The 15,951-nt window shown below is 36.2% G+C and overlaps 1 long non-coding RNA gene across 1 annotated transcript; it reads right to left on the bottom strand.

Annotated features, from left to right (window-relative positions):
• Nucleotides 1-509: 509 nt before the first annotated feature.
• On the bottom strand, nt 510-10,505 carry LOC147076606 (uncharacterized). Its single transcript, XR_015069333.1, has 4 exons — nt 10,290-10,505; nt 7,943-8,092; nt 4,902-5,048; nt 510-3,504 (listed from the first exon to the last, which is right to left on the bottom strand). It is a non-coding gene; the product is annotated as an uncharacterized LOC147076606 (long non-coding RNA).
• Between the last annotated feature and the right edge of the window lie 5,446 nt (nt 10,506-15,951).

Raw genomic sequence — 15,951 nt, 5'->3', positions numbered from 1 at the left:
CCTGAAGGGGGGGTGACAGTGGCCTGAATCGATAACTCGGCTCTGGCACTGATCAGGAACATTAGATAATTACCTAGTATTACTCTCTGAAAGTGAACACGATATTGTCATTTCTGTCTAGGTATTTACTTTCGGCTCTCTCTCTTATAGTATCCATTCCTTAATTTGTCGCCCTTAAGAATAATTAGTGCATAACCTGGGTACTCCTACGGGTCGTTGCTGCACTCATGCTGAGAAAATCACAGTGTGACCCACCCGAGAATTGAACTCGGGGCCTACGGATGGAAGTTCATGATGTTTTGGTACGTACTGACGAAAGCCGATTCGTCACACAATTTGGGTTTACGATCCACCCAAGATGAACAGGATTTACCTTACTTACTATTTAAACAGTGTTTTTCAGTTATATTACAGGAAGATTGGTAAAAAGATTTTTATTATTTAATAAATATATACAATATACCTACATACTTATTATTATACATTATCTATATTATATTACATTATTTGTCATAAGCAGGGCTTTTTTGTCATGTAACGCGGTGGAACGGTGTTGTGGCACCTTTTTTTATAATGTTTCAAAAGCAATTAGAAGAAACAATGTTCGCGCTTATAGAGTTCAAGCTAATTTTCTTGATATGATATGAAAGACCCTGGAAAACTATCGCATTTGATATATCTAGGCATTGAATTCTTTTACCATTTATTCAAGTGAAAACGAACGCGAATTTTCACAAATGAATCTAATAAAATTATTACCACGTTATGAACTTCGTTGAAGACCAAAACAGTTTCGGCACTTTTGTTCATCAAACTCGTCGGACCACTTTTGATACTTTCCTTCAAAATACGTTGATCGGTGGTTACTCAGTAGAAAACATTCAGCCATAGACTCTAACACTAAGAAAAGGAACGAGACGATTTGCAGACGAGAATTGGACTGAACTTTGGAAATCACCATGGCACCAACAGGGCTCTAGCCTAGGGGATCGACCAGATAAGTGAGATAAACACACAATATCACAAATTTGTTATAATCATAAAAAAAATCGCCTGCGGCGCTAATTTCCTACAAGCGTATCAGTATTTTTAAATATGACGTGGTTGTGTAATTGCATTTTTGGTAAATGTTTGTTAATACCCTTAATTTTACCTCTAACACCATTTGAAAAACGCTAATATAGAGCGTTACACTGCCTTTATGCTTAGTGATAGGTAGGGGGACTGCCAAAGATCTTGGACTGGGGCCCGCTTCAGGATATGGGGGCCTTGGTAATTACTAAGTATATACTTTTATTGTTTTATTCAAATATAATATGTTTTTACAACTTTATTTGTATAATTTTTTATGCGTTTCGTGGCATAGGAAAAGTTGCTTTAAATGATTTTTTGATATACTTAATTTTTTTTGTAGGTAAGAAGTTTGGCAAGAAGTGAGTTCCGGCACCATTGTTTTTTTAAAAAGAAACCCTGGCATAAGAATAGCCTTTCCAACCCAATATTTAGAGATGTACTCATTTTACCTACTGTATTTTATGCCTTATTCAGTAGAAATGCAGAATATAGGCTATTAAAAGCAAAGTCAAAAGTCCCACATAGTCCTATAGGACTTGCTGCCTTTTTTACTTTTGCTGGCTTTGTTTGATCGTTTAAAAATAGCACGACGTGTACATAGTTGAATTTACATAAATTGACAATAAAAATTTCTATATTTACTGCGATAATTACGGATATAAATGATAAGTAACATATGGGATAGAGTTTTAGCGTACTCAGGGAAAGTTTCAACACCGAATGGCTATATACCAGAATGTGTAAAAAGGCGGAATATTAAAATCATCTTTTCATGTTACGATAATAATGTACGAGTATCTTTTTATTGTTAATCAGATGCTCTATTCATACAAACATGAATTAATAACAATTCAATAAGGTTGGTAGGTAGTTAAACTTTTTTAGACCAGAATGAGGCATTTTGTGTTATTTCAATTTACTAGATTGTACGCACGACTAAAAACAGAGTTCACATTAAAATGTTTTTCTATCAGAATGTGTCATTTTGTGGATTTTTAGGTAATTGGATCGTGCACATGAGTAATTGCATATATCACATTGAAATGGTTTTTTATCAGAATGTGTCAATTTATGTGTTTTCAGGTAATATGATCGAGCACTTGAATAATTGCACATATCACATTTAAACGGTTTCTCGCCAGAATGGACCATTTTATGTAATTTCATATCAGACGAGCGTATGCATGAATAATTACATTCACTACAACTAAATGGCTTTTCACCGGTATGCTTCTTTTTGTGAATTGTCATTTGACCAGAAACTATGCATGAGAAATTGCACTCATTACATTTAAATGGCTTTTCACCAGAATGGGTCATTTTGTGTGATTTCAAATTACTTAGAAGTATACACGAGAAATTGCATTCGTCACATTTATATGGTTTTTCACCAGAATGAGTCATTTTGTGTGATTTTAAATTACTAGATAGAATACACGAGAACGTGCATTTATCACATTTAAATGGTTTTTCACCAGAATGTGTCATTTTATGAGTTTTTAAGTCACAAGATCGTACACTTGAGAATTGACATTGGTCACATTTAAATGGCTTTTCACCAGAATGAGTCATTTTATGTGATTTCATGTGACTAGAAGTTATGCATGAGAAATTGCATTCGTCACATTTAAACGGCTTGTCTACAGAATGAGTCATTTTATGTAATTTAATATTAGAAGAGCGTATGCATGAAAAATTACATTCATTACAACTAAATGGCTTTACGCCAGTATGTTTCATTTTGTGAAATCTCAATTGAGCACCCAGTATGCATGAGAAACTGCATTCATCACATTTAAATGGCTTTTCGCCGGAATGCGTCATTTTATGTAACTTTAAAGCGCAGGCGCGTCGGCAGGCATAATTACATTCATTACATCTAAAGGGCTTATCTCCAGAATGTATTAATTTATGTGATTTCATGTTGCCAAACCGTTTGCAAGAATAACTGCATTTGTCACATTTAAACCGGTTTTCACCAGAATGAGTCTTTTTATGTGAGATCATGTTTTCAGACTGTTGACATGAGAAATTGCATACATCACATTTAAATGGCTCTACCTCCAAATGGCTCGCTTTTGCAACAGATACGCATTGCGACGCCTTGTGATGTTTCAGTAAGTCTAATGATGCAAAAATATCTAAACAAAGTGAGCATATAAAATTCTCTTTATGGAAAGATCGTATTTCTAACTTTATAAATGGTAACAATAATTCAGTATTTGTCGCACTAGGTTGAATTACATATCGTGTGCCAACGAGTGAGATGGCGTCTACATTCCTTATCCTTTCATTACAACCTCCTTTGAGTTCTCTTTTAATGTTTTGATCATCGATTTGTATGTTACCACGAGCTGGGTGTACTTCTGTCTTATTCCACGACGTTTTGAGAACCGTTTTATTCGCGAAGACGGCACTTGTAGTAATAACCTAAAAAAAACAAGCATAGAAAAATAAAGTTAGATTTTCAACCCAAGATGTTAGATCAAACTATAGAAATTAGATAGGGGCGGCAGGTTATATGAAAGTATGGTGAAGCAGGCAAGTATGGTGAAGAAGTATGGTGAGGCAGGCTGGTAATCAATTTGCGGCAAAATTTCCACGTTAACATTATATTATATGGGTATTATATTACATTATATTATATTATAATGACCAAAGTAAATCCTACGTGATGCCATGCATTTTTTTTATCGCATCGCTATTTCTCGTAAGTTGTCGGCTATTGTTGGCCTGCTTCATTCAGTTGTATGAGAAAGCCGATTCCTTGCCCCTCTTTTTATTTAAAACCTCTATGGAAATTAGACTACATATAGAAGTCTTCGGTAATAGGTATTTTAAAGACAGTTTTAAATCAAACAATAATTATATTATACGTATTAGTAAATGGTTTATTTTTTTTCTTTTATTGGCAGCCCCAAAAACAATTTGGCGGGTAATATTCTGATTTAAATCTGCTCATTTGTTTAACCAGCGTGCATTTATCGGCGATTATTCATCTAAAAAAAAGATCAATGTAACGATTTTGCCTGTCCACATAAAATTAACAAAATAGTGAACATCTTTCCAGATATTTATAGATAAATTTGTGAACTATATTCTTAGCTCTATGGGGTAGGATTATCACCCGACCAATATGTTCATGTGGCGGAGAACTACGGGATGCAGGCCACATCATCTGTGAATGTTCGGAAAGGGAAGAAATGCTCAAATGTCCGGCCGGAATAGCCACGAAGGTCAATTTACTGCTTTAAAAAAAATCGGGTGTTATTACCGAGAACTCGAGTAAAACTTCAGTATTGTTTTTTAAATATGTAGTATATGATGTTTGTTAAGTAGACATTTATTTTTTGTTAATTCGGAGTTCTCTCATCCATTGGCACTTTACGTTAGAATAAGTTTCAGAAAAATTAGTCAAAGCCACACTTGAATGCGTGTCGACATTAGTCTCCTGAGATATTTCCCAGAAGTAAATACTGCAAATGCTTCACAACTAAACGTGGGGCCTTTCGTGATACTCTCGATTAAGACCAAGTGTAGTGCAGAGGTGTTTGGTTAAGATTGGTGTGTTATTAATTAATACGTAAAGCACTTGATCACATTCGCTCCCTTGCTCTCCAAGCAAACGCTTTCAATACCCCGCCAAAGTATCCTACCAGTCTTTCGTTACAAGTGCAAATTAACTACGCGCAATAATCCAATCTTTGGGTTCCATTACCTCCAAACGAAGATTGACTACACAATTTTCAGCTGCACACTGTCATAACGGATGGAAGCTATAATGGAAATATTATACCTATGGGATTAATTAAATATTTGAAAAATACCTGATTTTCCGGCACGTATTTGGAATACGAGCAACCAGGCAAAGGTTCTTCATAATTGTAATGGCATTTTGCATCCTCAATAAATTCCTCTTTGAAGTCACCTGGGTCGAAACTAGTCTCACATTTAATATTGTCCACGTGAGGGCTCTGAAAAATACATATATTATGTAAGAATGTAAGCGTATATGTCACGTAATCATAATGGGAGAATTTAACGAGGGGGTTGGATCTTATCACCGAGACAGTGTAGCGGTCAGATGCTTTGTTTACGCTCCCGAGCTACCGGTAGCTCGTATTGGCATTTTCTATAGCTCGCGTAGGATATTTTATCATATTATTTTAAAATTTGCCTCTCAAATTTTATTATTTGAATCCGAAATGAAATAAAGGCATTGTTTTGTTTTACCTACTTATGTGAAACAACCTTTTTCAATATGAAGGTGGTTAAAAGTAGAAACAGACTCACAGATGTACATCATGATAATTGCATTCGGATGGGAGTGACAAGGTACCTACTCACCGAGAATTGAAAAAAATGTGGAGGAAAGTTAATGTCATTCGTTTCATTAATTATCTTAGCTAAGGACGCCTACTGTAATGCGTCAATTAGATTGAGCTACTTTACGAGCTGTTTGTTGGCGAATTTAATAGCGGGCGATTCAGCTACTGCGATTGTGATGATGACACACAAAACTTTCCATTCGCTGAGAAGCCACAAGCCAGCGACTATTTTGACAGAACGTAGTTTGTTTTTTTACCGGGAGGTTGCTACTGCGCTCTACTGCGCAGACGCAGGCCTACACGCCGGCGTGTAACGTGTAAAGTTGACCGACTTTCAACTGTTCTCGGTAGATTGTTTACAATCTGCTTGTTAGCTTGTTCGATGATGACACTGGGCAACTTTACAGGCAGATTGTAAATTTGCCAACAAGCAGCTCGTAAAGTAGCTAAATGTAATTGACGCATAAGGTCTGCAACAAGAAGCTAGCTATAGGACACAGTCTCAAGGTAATGATTATCATAAGGTGTTCTTCGCATCTGGTCATCATGATCATCAAAATTGACAGAATAGGTCAAAATATTCTTTTTTTCTTCTTCTTTTGAACAAGTCAGATCCTAAAAGGATCATATGGGCCTCCACAGAGTGGAGGTTTGTATTAACAAATTTTTGTTTTTATGAGAAATGGATGGTTGCTCAACCTATTAGGTATATATTCTGACTCCAAACAGATTGAAAAAATTGTATAGTGTATTTGCCAGACCATTAATTAGAACCTGGGACCCACAACGTTATAAACCAATGCGTAAGCCGCTTGGCCATCGTGAGCTTATTATATCTAATGGCCAAACGCAAACTGCAAACGCGCCAGTTGCGTTGTTAGCACTAAATGAGTTATTACGTGCAGTGCTCAAAACACTCCTGGCGAGTGGCCATGAGATACATAATACATTCACAGCTGACCAGTTAATTACCACATTTAATTATCATCCTAATTGCTACTCGCCAGGCATGTCTTGAGCACTGACTTGATTAAAGTACGCATTTTAAGGTTTATTGGAAGTCCGATGTCCTAATTTATTTTAAGTAATACAATAATATTATGTATGGTACGATAAAGAACGATAATAAAAAAATTATAAAGAAGGAATATGTATAAGTAGCTCACCAGACAATTTCAATTTCTGAAAGTAGCTCACACCCTTATTGAGTTTGGAGACCACTGCTCTAAATGAAGGCAGAAGGGACATGTCTATGGAATTAACCAAATGTGGTAACTTCCACAATATCATGAACTCATTCTTAAAGAAAAACCTTAGACTATAGATACATCTAGACGCCACCCATTGCATTGCTAAATGAAGCTGCGTGCCGTGCGTTTGGTTTGTGTTACAAGTGTTTGAGACCATAGACCATTTCGCTACTGCTCGCATAAAAGCGCCTTATGCGAGGCGCTCAGAATTAAAATATAATTTTCTATTTTTTTTAACGTTATAATATAGTATTTTGAAGTAACACTAGGTCACTTGATATTAAAATATGTAATAGTATTCAAATAAATTATCACGAACATATTGTATCAACTTACCTATGAAACGTAATACCATCTTCAAGCTTGTCGGTACGGATACCACATTTTAACCAACACACAGAACCATCTTTTCTACTTAATTAACTATTTACTTAATTATTAACTGACTTTATGTTTACCACAAAAAATATCAATTTTCGCAACACGCGCTCGCAGGTTATAAACGCTTAGTTAAGAAACAAACTAAGATTTGGCGGCGACACCATAGCAAACCATCTCACACATCTGTAAACCTTGTATCTTACTCTAGCGCGTGTCGCAGAGATTATAAGGATGCCAAATACTTCCTCACTCGCAGTTATGCATGGTTTTTGTTCAAGCCTTGAGAAAAAAACCATTCCTTAAATGATACGTGGATCAGCCCAGTACGATAGATTAGAGTGAGATGTGATATTTTTAAGACTGTACTTTACTTAATCTGTTTAGTACTGTTAAAGCGTCAATTACAATGAGCTTTTTTACGAGCTGCTTATTGGCGAATTCAAAAGCGGGCGGTTCAGCTACTGCGATTTCATGATTACACACAAAATTTTCCATTCGCTGATAAGCCACAAGCCAGCGAGCGATTTTGACGGAACGTAGTTCGTTTTTTTGCCGGGAGGTCGCTACGCTCCATAATAATGTTTCCATTAAACGTCAAAAAGGTAAATTTCAAAATGAGTAGTTCGTTTTTCCACCACCACGCTCTACTGCGCAGACGCGATACGCCCACAAGCCGGCGTGTAGCTTATAAAGTTGACCGGCTTTCAACTTTTCTCGGTGGAGTGTTTACAACCTGCTTATTAGCTTGTTCGATGATTACACTGGGCGAATTTACAGGCAGATTATAAATTTGCCAATAATCAGCTCGTAAAAAAGCTCAATGTAATTGACGCTTAACGACCACCATAATGAATGAATAAGAATGTAAGTACAATATCAAAAATTAATAAATAATGTGGCAGTAAATACCTGATTTAAAGGTCTGCTTTCGGAATAGGAGCAACCAGGTTGAGGTTCGTATTTAATATGGCCTGCTGTGTCTTCAAAAGATTCCTCCTTGAAGTCAACACATTGAAAATCAGTTTTACATTTTATATTGGCGACATCCGATTCGGTGCTCTGAAAAAACAATTGTTTGTTATGTTCATTATTTTTTTTTAATTTGTTATTTTTTTAAGTATGTTATATATAGAAGAATGGAAGCTAAGCCAAGAGATGTCACGGAGACTTGAAGCTTTCGAGATGTGGCTGTATAGACGCATCTTCAAAATTCCTTGGACTGACCGGGTGACAAATGTTGAAGTTCTCAATCGAATGAGGAAGGACCGAGAAGTTCTACGTAGTATCAAAACCAGGAAACTACAGTACCTCGGCCACATTATGAGAGGACAAAAGTACAGCATTCCCAAACTTGTCATTCAAGGAAAGATCAACGGTAAGCATAGCAGAGGACGGCGCCGCATTTCTTGGCTTAAGAACCTCCGTGATTGGTACGAGTGCAGCTCCACTGAACTGTTCCTGGTAGCAGACGACAAAGATAAGATCGCCTTGATGGTGGCCGACCTCCGCTAGGGGATGGCACAATAAGAAGAAGAGGATTTATTAGGGTTTGATGCACTAATCAGCGGATCACGCTCGCCAACGTGTGTTATTTTGATCTCCAATGACTTCTTAAGAACAGGGCACTCTCAAGGAAAACCAAAACAACGTTATATAAAAACCTTCTGCGCCCAGCAGCGTAACGTATGGATTAGAATGCTGGACACTCAGCAAACAGGATGAGAGACATTTGCATATCTTTGAGAAGAATCTTTGAGGCTGTTCAATAGTGTCATTTGGAGGTCAAAGTATAATGAGCAGCTGTAAGTACACACTTTATGGGTGCGAAAATGTCATGTGTTTGTTTTTAGATTCCTAGATTGTGCCATATGATATTTAATAATGTTCGGTTACAGCAACTGGAGAGCGTCGGCGGTCGATCGTCCAGGATGAAGGTTGTAGAGACAAGAGACATTTGTATGGACGGCACACGATCTCAACGCGAATCCTGTTGTTGCTCGAGTTCTCGAGCACTGCGAGCGCCTTTGTGTTCATGTGAAAAATCGACAGCCGATGGATCAGCGCGAACGCCGCTACGAGAATTAAGCGAAAATAAAAATGAGGCGCATGTCGCCTACTGTCACGCTATTGCCGCGAGAAATTTAATCTATGGTTTCGTCATTTTGCAGAATATTTTGAACGATTACCATCTCTGTTAATTCGCTGAAGAACAGCGCCCGAAATGGAAAATTTTACGAACCGGAGCGTTCGATAATTTTACGAAAAATTAACATTGTTATCTAATTTTGTGTATTTTCCAAAAAAAGTGTGTTTGATTTTTTGTTATTTGGCCTATCTAGCACAAACGCTCAAATTAATTTTTCCACGAGACAGAACGATAATTTTGGGGATTTTATGAACCGGAACGGCGCTCCGGTTCACTCTGGTCCATTTCGAGCTCTACCGAAGAATGACACTAATGAAGAGTGCCAACTATAATGTATTAGTAATTTGAATTATTAATAATTATGCATGCTAATTTCAATTAATTTTAACAGTTTCAGTAACAGAGACACAGATGAATCAGTGGGTCTATTCTATACCTATCGAACACTAACTTGATAAATAGTATCAAACTTATGGTAGGTTTGTATCAAAATATTAGCACTTATTGTAACAATTACACGAAGCTGGTTTTTATTGTTGCAATAAGTGCGATATTTTAACAGCAGCAAGATAGGTGCTGTTAAAATATAGCACTTATTGCAACAATAAAAACCAACTTCGTGTAATTGTTACAATAAGTGTTAATATTTTGATACAAACCTACCCTAAGTTTGATAATATTTATCACTTTACACTTTAGCGGTCGATAAGCATAGAATAGACCCACTGGTACGTTTTCATCAACCTAATCCACTGTAATATTAATAGACTCAGGTAACGGCTTATTTTGTTTTGTTACGCCAAAGAAGTATTACTTATAACAAGCGTACATAAGTACACACACTGATTATTTATGTGAAGGTATACTTCAGTCACCACTAGACTGGCACTAGGCAGCCATAATTAAAAATATTTCTTGCACTGATTACACCCAAGATCACTCTACATCAAACGCACTAACTGATACCAACGACTGCTAAATTATATCGCATTTACGATTTTTACTATGTGTTAATAATATTTAACTTATAATATGTCAAATATACTGTGTTCAATCCGCCATCTTGGCAAACAAAATCTGACAATAAAACATAGATATTGAAAAACTAACCTCAAATGTACGTTTGACATCGTCGATATTCTCTTCGTTTATATTATTAGTAAGAATATCCGGGCAGCTGGAATAGATTGTTGATACATCAGAATTGTCATGCTCTCCTACATCAGATTTGAATTCATGGTGTTCTCGTTTCACTTCCATTTTTCTTTTTATTTATTGCATTAATTTAACAATCGCAGTGGCACTGCTTCTCTGCGTCATAGAGAGAAGTATTGCCAGGTAATGTAATTTTCCATATTCGAACAGTGCTGCCATATTTAGGACACCAAAAAATAATAATATTGATCAAGAAATTTAATAATGAAAGTATTTTGGTCAAAATTATAGGTAGAACGCGTTGTCTTCGGTTGATAATATTATTGTCGGTATAGGTAGGTTTTGTGTAATAAAAAAAAAACACTCGTAATTTGAGAAATTCAAAGACCCATTTTCATTAATTTACTGCTGCACGCTAAAATATGTTTACAGCAAAGTGATTGAAGATCTTTTTGGTTTACGGGCAAATTTGACAAATTAATTAACATTTATTTTTGCTTCTTTTTGTATCTTATCACAAGATAATTATAGTACCTAAGTAAGTAGGTTCGACGTCAAGAAAAATAGAGGAGGAGATCTATGCCTTCAATGTAATACTATAGTTCGGTGACAAGATGGCAACACTGCTCATTGCTTGTCACTGTATTGAAGGAGGCTAATTTTTGTTATAGGTACCTACCTAGTTATTTAAAATGGATGTAAAACGCGAGCCTGATGAAGTCGGTTTCTGTGCAGAAAGGCAGCATTGGTTCGAAGTGCCCATAGATGTCCATTCTAACACTCCGAATATCAAGGAAGAAATCTCCGATGACATGACCCGTGCTTTTGAGGTTAGTTTTTAAACCTTTTTTCAAGACAGTCTTACACCGATTACCATTTTGTTTATTATCGACACCTAATGAAATGTGCATCCATCATAATAGCAAACACATTATATTTGTTCGGTTTCTATAATAATAATATAACAACTGATATATTATATATTATATTTATTTTACTGGCGAATATTTTTTTTAAAAACACTTATATAATATCATCATCATCAGCCGGGGTCAATCTACTGCTAGATGAAGGCCTCCCCAAGCTTCTTCCAACTCTCTCGGTCCTGTGTCATTCGCTGTCACGTATTTCCGCCGAACTTTACCAGTTCGTCAATGTATTCGTCGCTGTCACTGTGGCCGTTTCATGCCCCTTGGGTACCACTGGATGACAGATGACAGTATTTTTCCAGCGGCCGTCCTTTCGGCGAGCAATGTGCCCCGCCCATATCCATTTCAGCTGTTTGGCAACGTCTATTACATCGTGTACTCCTCTCTGCTTCCTAACCCATTCGTTTCTCTTACGGTCCTTTCGCGTGATGCCCAACATACACCTCTCCATGCCTCGCTGTGCGACTCTTAGTCTTTGGACATCTCTCGTATTGAGGGTCCCCGTCTCGCAGCCATACCTGAGCACTGGTAGCATACATTGGTTGAACACCCTACGCTTAAGACATAATGGTAGGTCACTCTTGAAGATACTATTCAGCCGTCCGAAAGCACTCCATTCCAGCTTTGTTCTTCGAGCAATTTCACCGCGCATGCTTCCGTCTATGGACACCTACTGTCCGAGATAGACGTAGCTACTGACTTGCTCGAGTTGGGTGCCATTAATACAGATAATCGCAGGGTCCGTAAAACAGTTCCTCATCACGTTTGTCTTTGAGACATTTATCTTTAGGCCAACCATTTGACTGACATCCGCGAGTTCTTGCATTCTATATAATATGAACGATCTTATTCGTACATTATAATATTATAATATGTACCTATGTTTGTATCATGAAGCGAAAATTACTCTCACACGAATATCAATAAAACTTGCTAATTATAACATACTCGTATTATAATGCGTGGTCTTCTGTGGTCTTCTTGCAATATCAAATCAACGTGTAAATAATATTATGCCATCCAGAGAAACATTGAAAGATCCGATAGGTATATTGTTATAAAACAGTGTGGATAGATTGTTACTTGGCGCGTAGGTACCTATCGTAAGAAAGGTTCCGTCAAAACGTATAAAAATGTACTTTTTTGTCTGCTCTATTCAAGTGTCGGTAATCACTGATACGTTTACAACTTTAGGTAAGAAAAATAGATGTGAAACTACTCAATACATCCTGTCAAAATAGTAGATAGGTAGGTTCCGAAATGGTGGTTTCAACACCCTAACATGTTGGCTTCTGAGCGAGTGGAAAGTTTTGTGTGTCATCATCACAATTGCACTAGCTGACTCGTCCGCTTTTAAACTCGCTGACAGGCAGCTTGTAAAGTAGGTAGCTCAATGTCATTTACGCATAACCAGTGACGTCCCGTGGGGGTAGGCAGATTGAGCGTCGCTTGGGTGCGGCAGTTACTCGAAGTGCGGCAAATCGAGGAAAATCATTTGGAATATACAGAAATAGCTAGGTATCTAAATTTAGTAATAACGAAAATATCTTTCCATTAAAAAAATCAGCTCACTGGTTTTGTTCGCGATATCTAGTTTACTTCCGTTGCCCTCCGACGTCCTTGGTGACCAGAAACGACACGACGTGCAAATTTGCGAATAATTAGTCTGATATTTTGTTAGTAATGTATCCATACAACACATTTCGTAGATATTTGACTCATGAAAGGATGATAAAAATAATGTATAAAAAAATGAGGTGGCATTTTGGCGCTGCCTATGGGCGGCATTTTATCTAGGGACGTCACTGCGCATAAAAAAGATTCTATCAAAACGTATCAATAGGTAGGTATGTACTTTTTGACTGCTCTATTCAAAGTGTCGGTACCTAATCACTAATAAATTTCTAACTTAAATAGGTATGCGAAATGGATGTGAAACTCGAGCCAGATGGAAGCGAATCCTACAAACAATGGCAGCATTGCTCTGATATAATAAATAAGCAAACTGACAGGCCGGAAACCTGCCCTTACGTCAAGCAAGAGGGTGCTGACGATTTGAATTGCAGTTTTGAGGTTAGTGTTTTTGAACGAATGTCGTTTATGTTTTAGATTTAGATCATTGTATGTATGTGTATTGCAGTTTCGAAATCATCAATTTGAATAATTTATATGTACCTAGTTATTTGTACGTGACACTGATATTGGAATAGGTAGGCTAACTTTTAGTATGTGGCGGCTCTCGTGGTGCAGTGGATAAGGCACTGGCCTTCCGCCCGAGAGTTCTGGTTTCAATTCCCAGTGAGGATACAATATTTATGTGTTTTTCTCAAAGCCTGGGTGTTTGTGATTGTCCAAAATTACTAACAACTACCTTCTACGAAAAAAACGGACATGGTTATTAATAATTCAAAAAAAAAAAAAAAAATGGTATGTGGTATCACAGTCAGCGCTTGAAATATAAAATTTTACGAACCAAAGCTCTCTATAATTACGACAAAACGAAAATATTTACCTATTTATTTAACTTTATGGGTATTTTATAGAAATAAGTGTTAGATTTTTTGTTATATGGCCTATTTATTTAGCTCAGTCGGTCAAATGATTTTTTCGACGAAACCGATAATTTTGAGGGTTTAATGAACCGGAACGACGCTCCGGTGGGCTCAAGTCCATTTCGAGCCCTGGTCACAGTATCTATTATTGTACTGCCCGCAGGAAAACTTCAAAGTCAAGCTTCGAACCCAGAGAAATCAATATGCTAATCTTGAATTCTCGAGAAAACACAAGTTCTTTTTATGACTGATGTTTTAGTCTAAAATAATTAAATTTAATTTATCTTTATTCCCAAAATGCTTTCATAGAGCCAATCATCAATATTTTTCAGAACCCTGAATCAGACCTGGCCAATAAAAAATCTGAGAGTGATTATCATCTTGGTGACTTCAATGTTGAGTTTGTTAAAGAGACTACAAGCTCACTCAAATATGAAGAATCTCAACCCGGTTGCTCGTATTCGGAATGCATGCCGGTAAGACAAACCATCGTATTATTCGTATATCGTGTATTAATTTTTTATTGAAATAATTATTGTTACAAGTAAAAATGTTCAAGTGTGATGTTATATATATTTATGTACGATGCGTCAGCTCAATGCTCTAATTTTCCGACAGCCGGCTGCCTCGCTTGAGCTTGCAGGTCGCTTGGCGGCCTAACCTAGTCGTGAATTTTTATGCAATGATGATATTATAATGATTACTTTATGTAGTAGGTAGTTTGGGTGGAGTCATGATTTTTTTGCGTCAATTGTATCCAATTGGAATAGTCTTGTTTGATTCCAATTTAATACATCTGGACCCAAGTCACCTCAGTTAATGGAACGCCGTCTCCTATGCCGTGCGACTAGGCCGTTGCATGTTACCATTCTCGCGCTTTTGTGATTGAGCGAGAGAGTATAAAATATAATATGTATATTTATAGTCAATATCTTAACGGCCCACGTGCTCGTCGTAGGTGAAAATTGAGTTTTTATTGTATTTTCAAACCATGATCCTGGACACTCCTTAAACGTTGTAGATAATCTATTTATATAATTTTGAAGCCTTATTATCCTTTATAGTTATTTTAAACATTTGATGACTGCATAAAGTATTTTTGTTACATAAAATAGTATTATTTTAAACCTCTCGCTCTAATGTTTTAGAATATAGTCATATTTCGGTACATAACTGTGCAGTGGTGTTAAGATTTTTTACGTTTATTAATTTTTAAATGCATTTATGAAACCATTAGTATAATTTATTACGAGATAATTTTTGTAAAATATTCACGATAAAAAATTATATTGATAATTTCTGTGATCCCAAATTTGACAAGAATTAGACATTTTATTATTCAAAAAATCGGCAATATTAACACATTTGAAGATGATTCTTAAGATACTTATTATAAGCTATGTTTTTGACCATTCAAGTGGGATATACATTTTATGGATAATGATTTCTTTATAATAATTATTGACCTAAGAATAAGGTAGTGTTTTTTTTGAAATACGCCATTTCTTTTGTCATTCCCCTGTAGTTAAGCTGCAACATACGGCCGTAGCCATAAATTGACAAACTATAATTAAAGTAGGGAGTAAAATGATATTGACGTGCGTGTTTGAACATGTACCGTTTAAAAAAAAATAAAAATAAAATCGGTTAGGTACATGTTCAAACACGCGCGTTAACATAATTTTACTCCCTACTTTAATTATAGTTTGTCAATTTATGGCTACGGCCGTATGTTGTAGCTTAATTACTAGGGAATGACAAAAGAAATGGCGTATTTCAAAAAAACACTACCTTATTCTTAGGTCGATAATTATTATAAAGCAATCATTATTCATAAGATGTTTATCACACTTGAAAGGTCAAAGACATAGCTTATAATAAGTATCTATAGAATCATCTTCAAATGTTTGAATCTTGCCGATTTTTTGAATAATAAAATGCCTAATTCTTGTCAAATTTGGGATCACAGAGATTATCAATATAATTTTTTATCGTGAATATTTTACAAAAATTATCTCGTAATAAATTATACTAATGGTTTCATAAATGCGTTTAAAAATTAATAAACGTAAAAAATCTTAACACCACTGCACAGCTATGTACTGAAATATGACTATATTCTAAAACATTAGAGCG

Source organism: Rhyacophila brunnea, unplaced genomic scaffold (genome assembly GCF_057557595.1).
Source record: "Rhyacophila brunnea isolate RB1 unplaced genomic scaffold, BYU_Rbru_1.0 scaffold_13, whole genome shotgun sequence".
Classification (NCBI taxonomy): domain Eukaryota; kingdom Metazoa; phylum Arthropoda; class Insecta; order Trichoptera; family Rhyacophilidae; genus Rhyacophila; species Rhyacophila brunnea.
The sequence above is the reverse complement of the archived record's forward strand: the minus strand, read 5'-3'. Positions and strand labels throughout refer to the sequence as shown.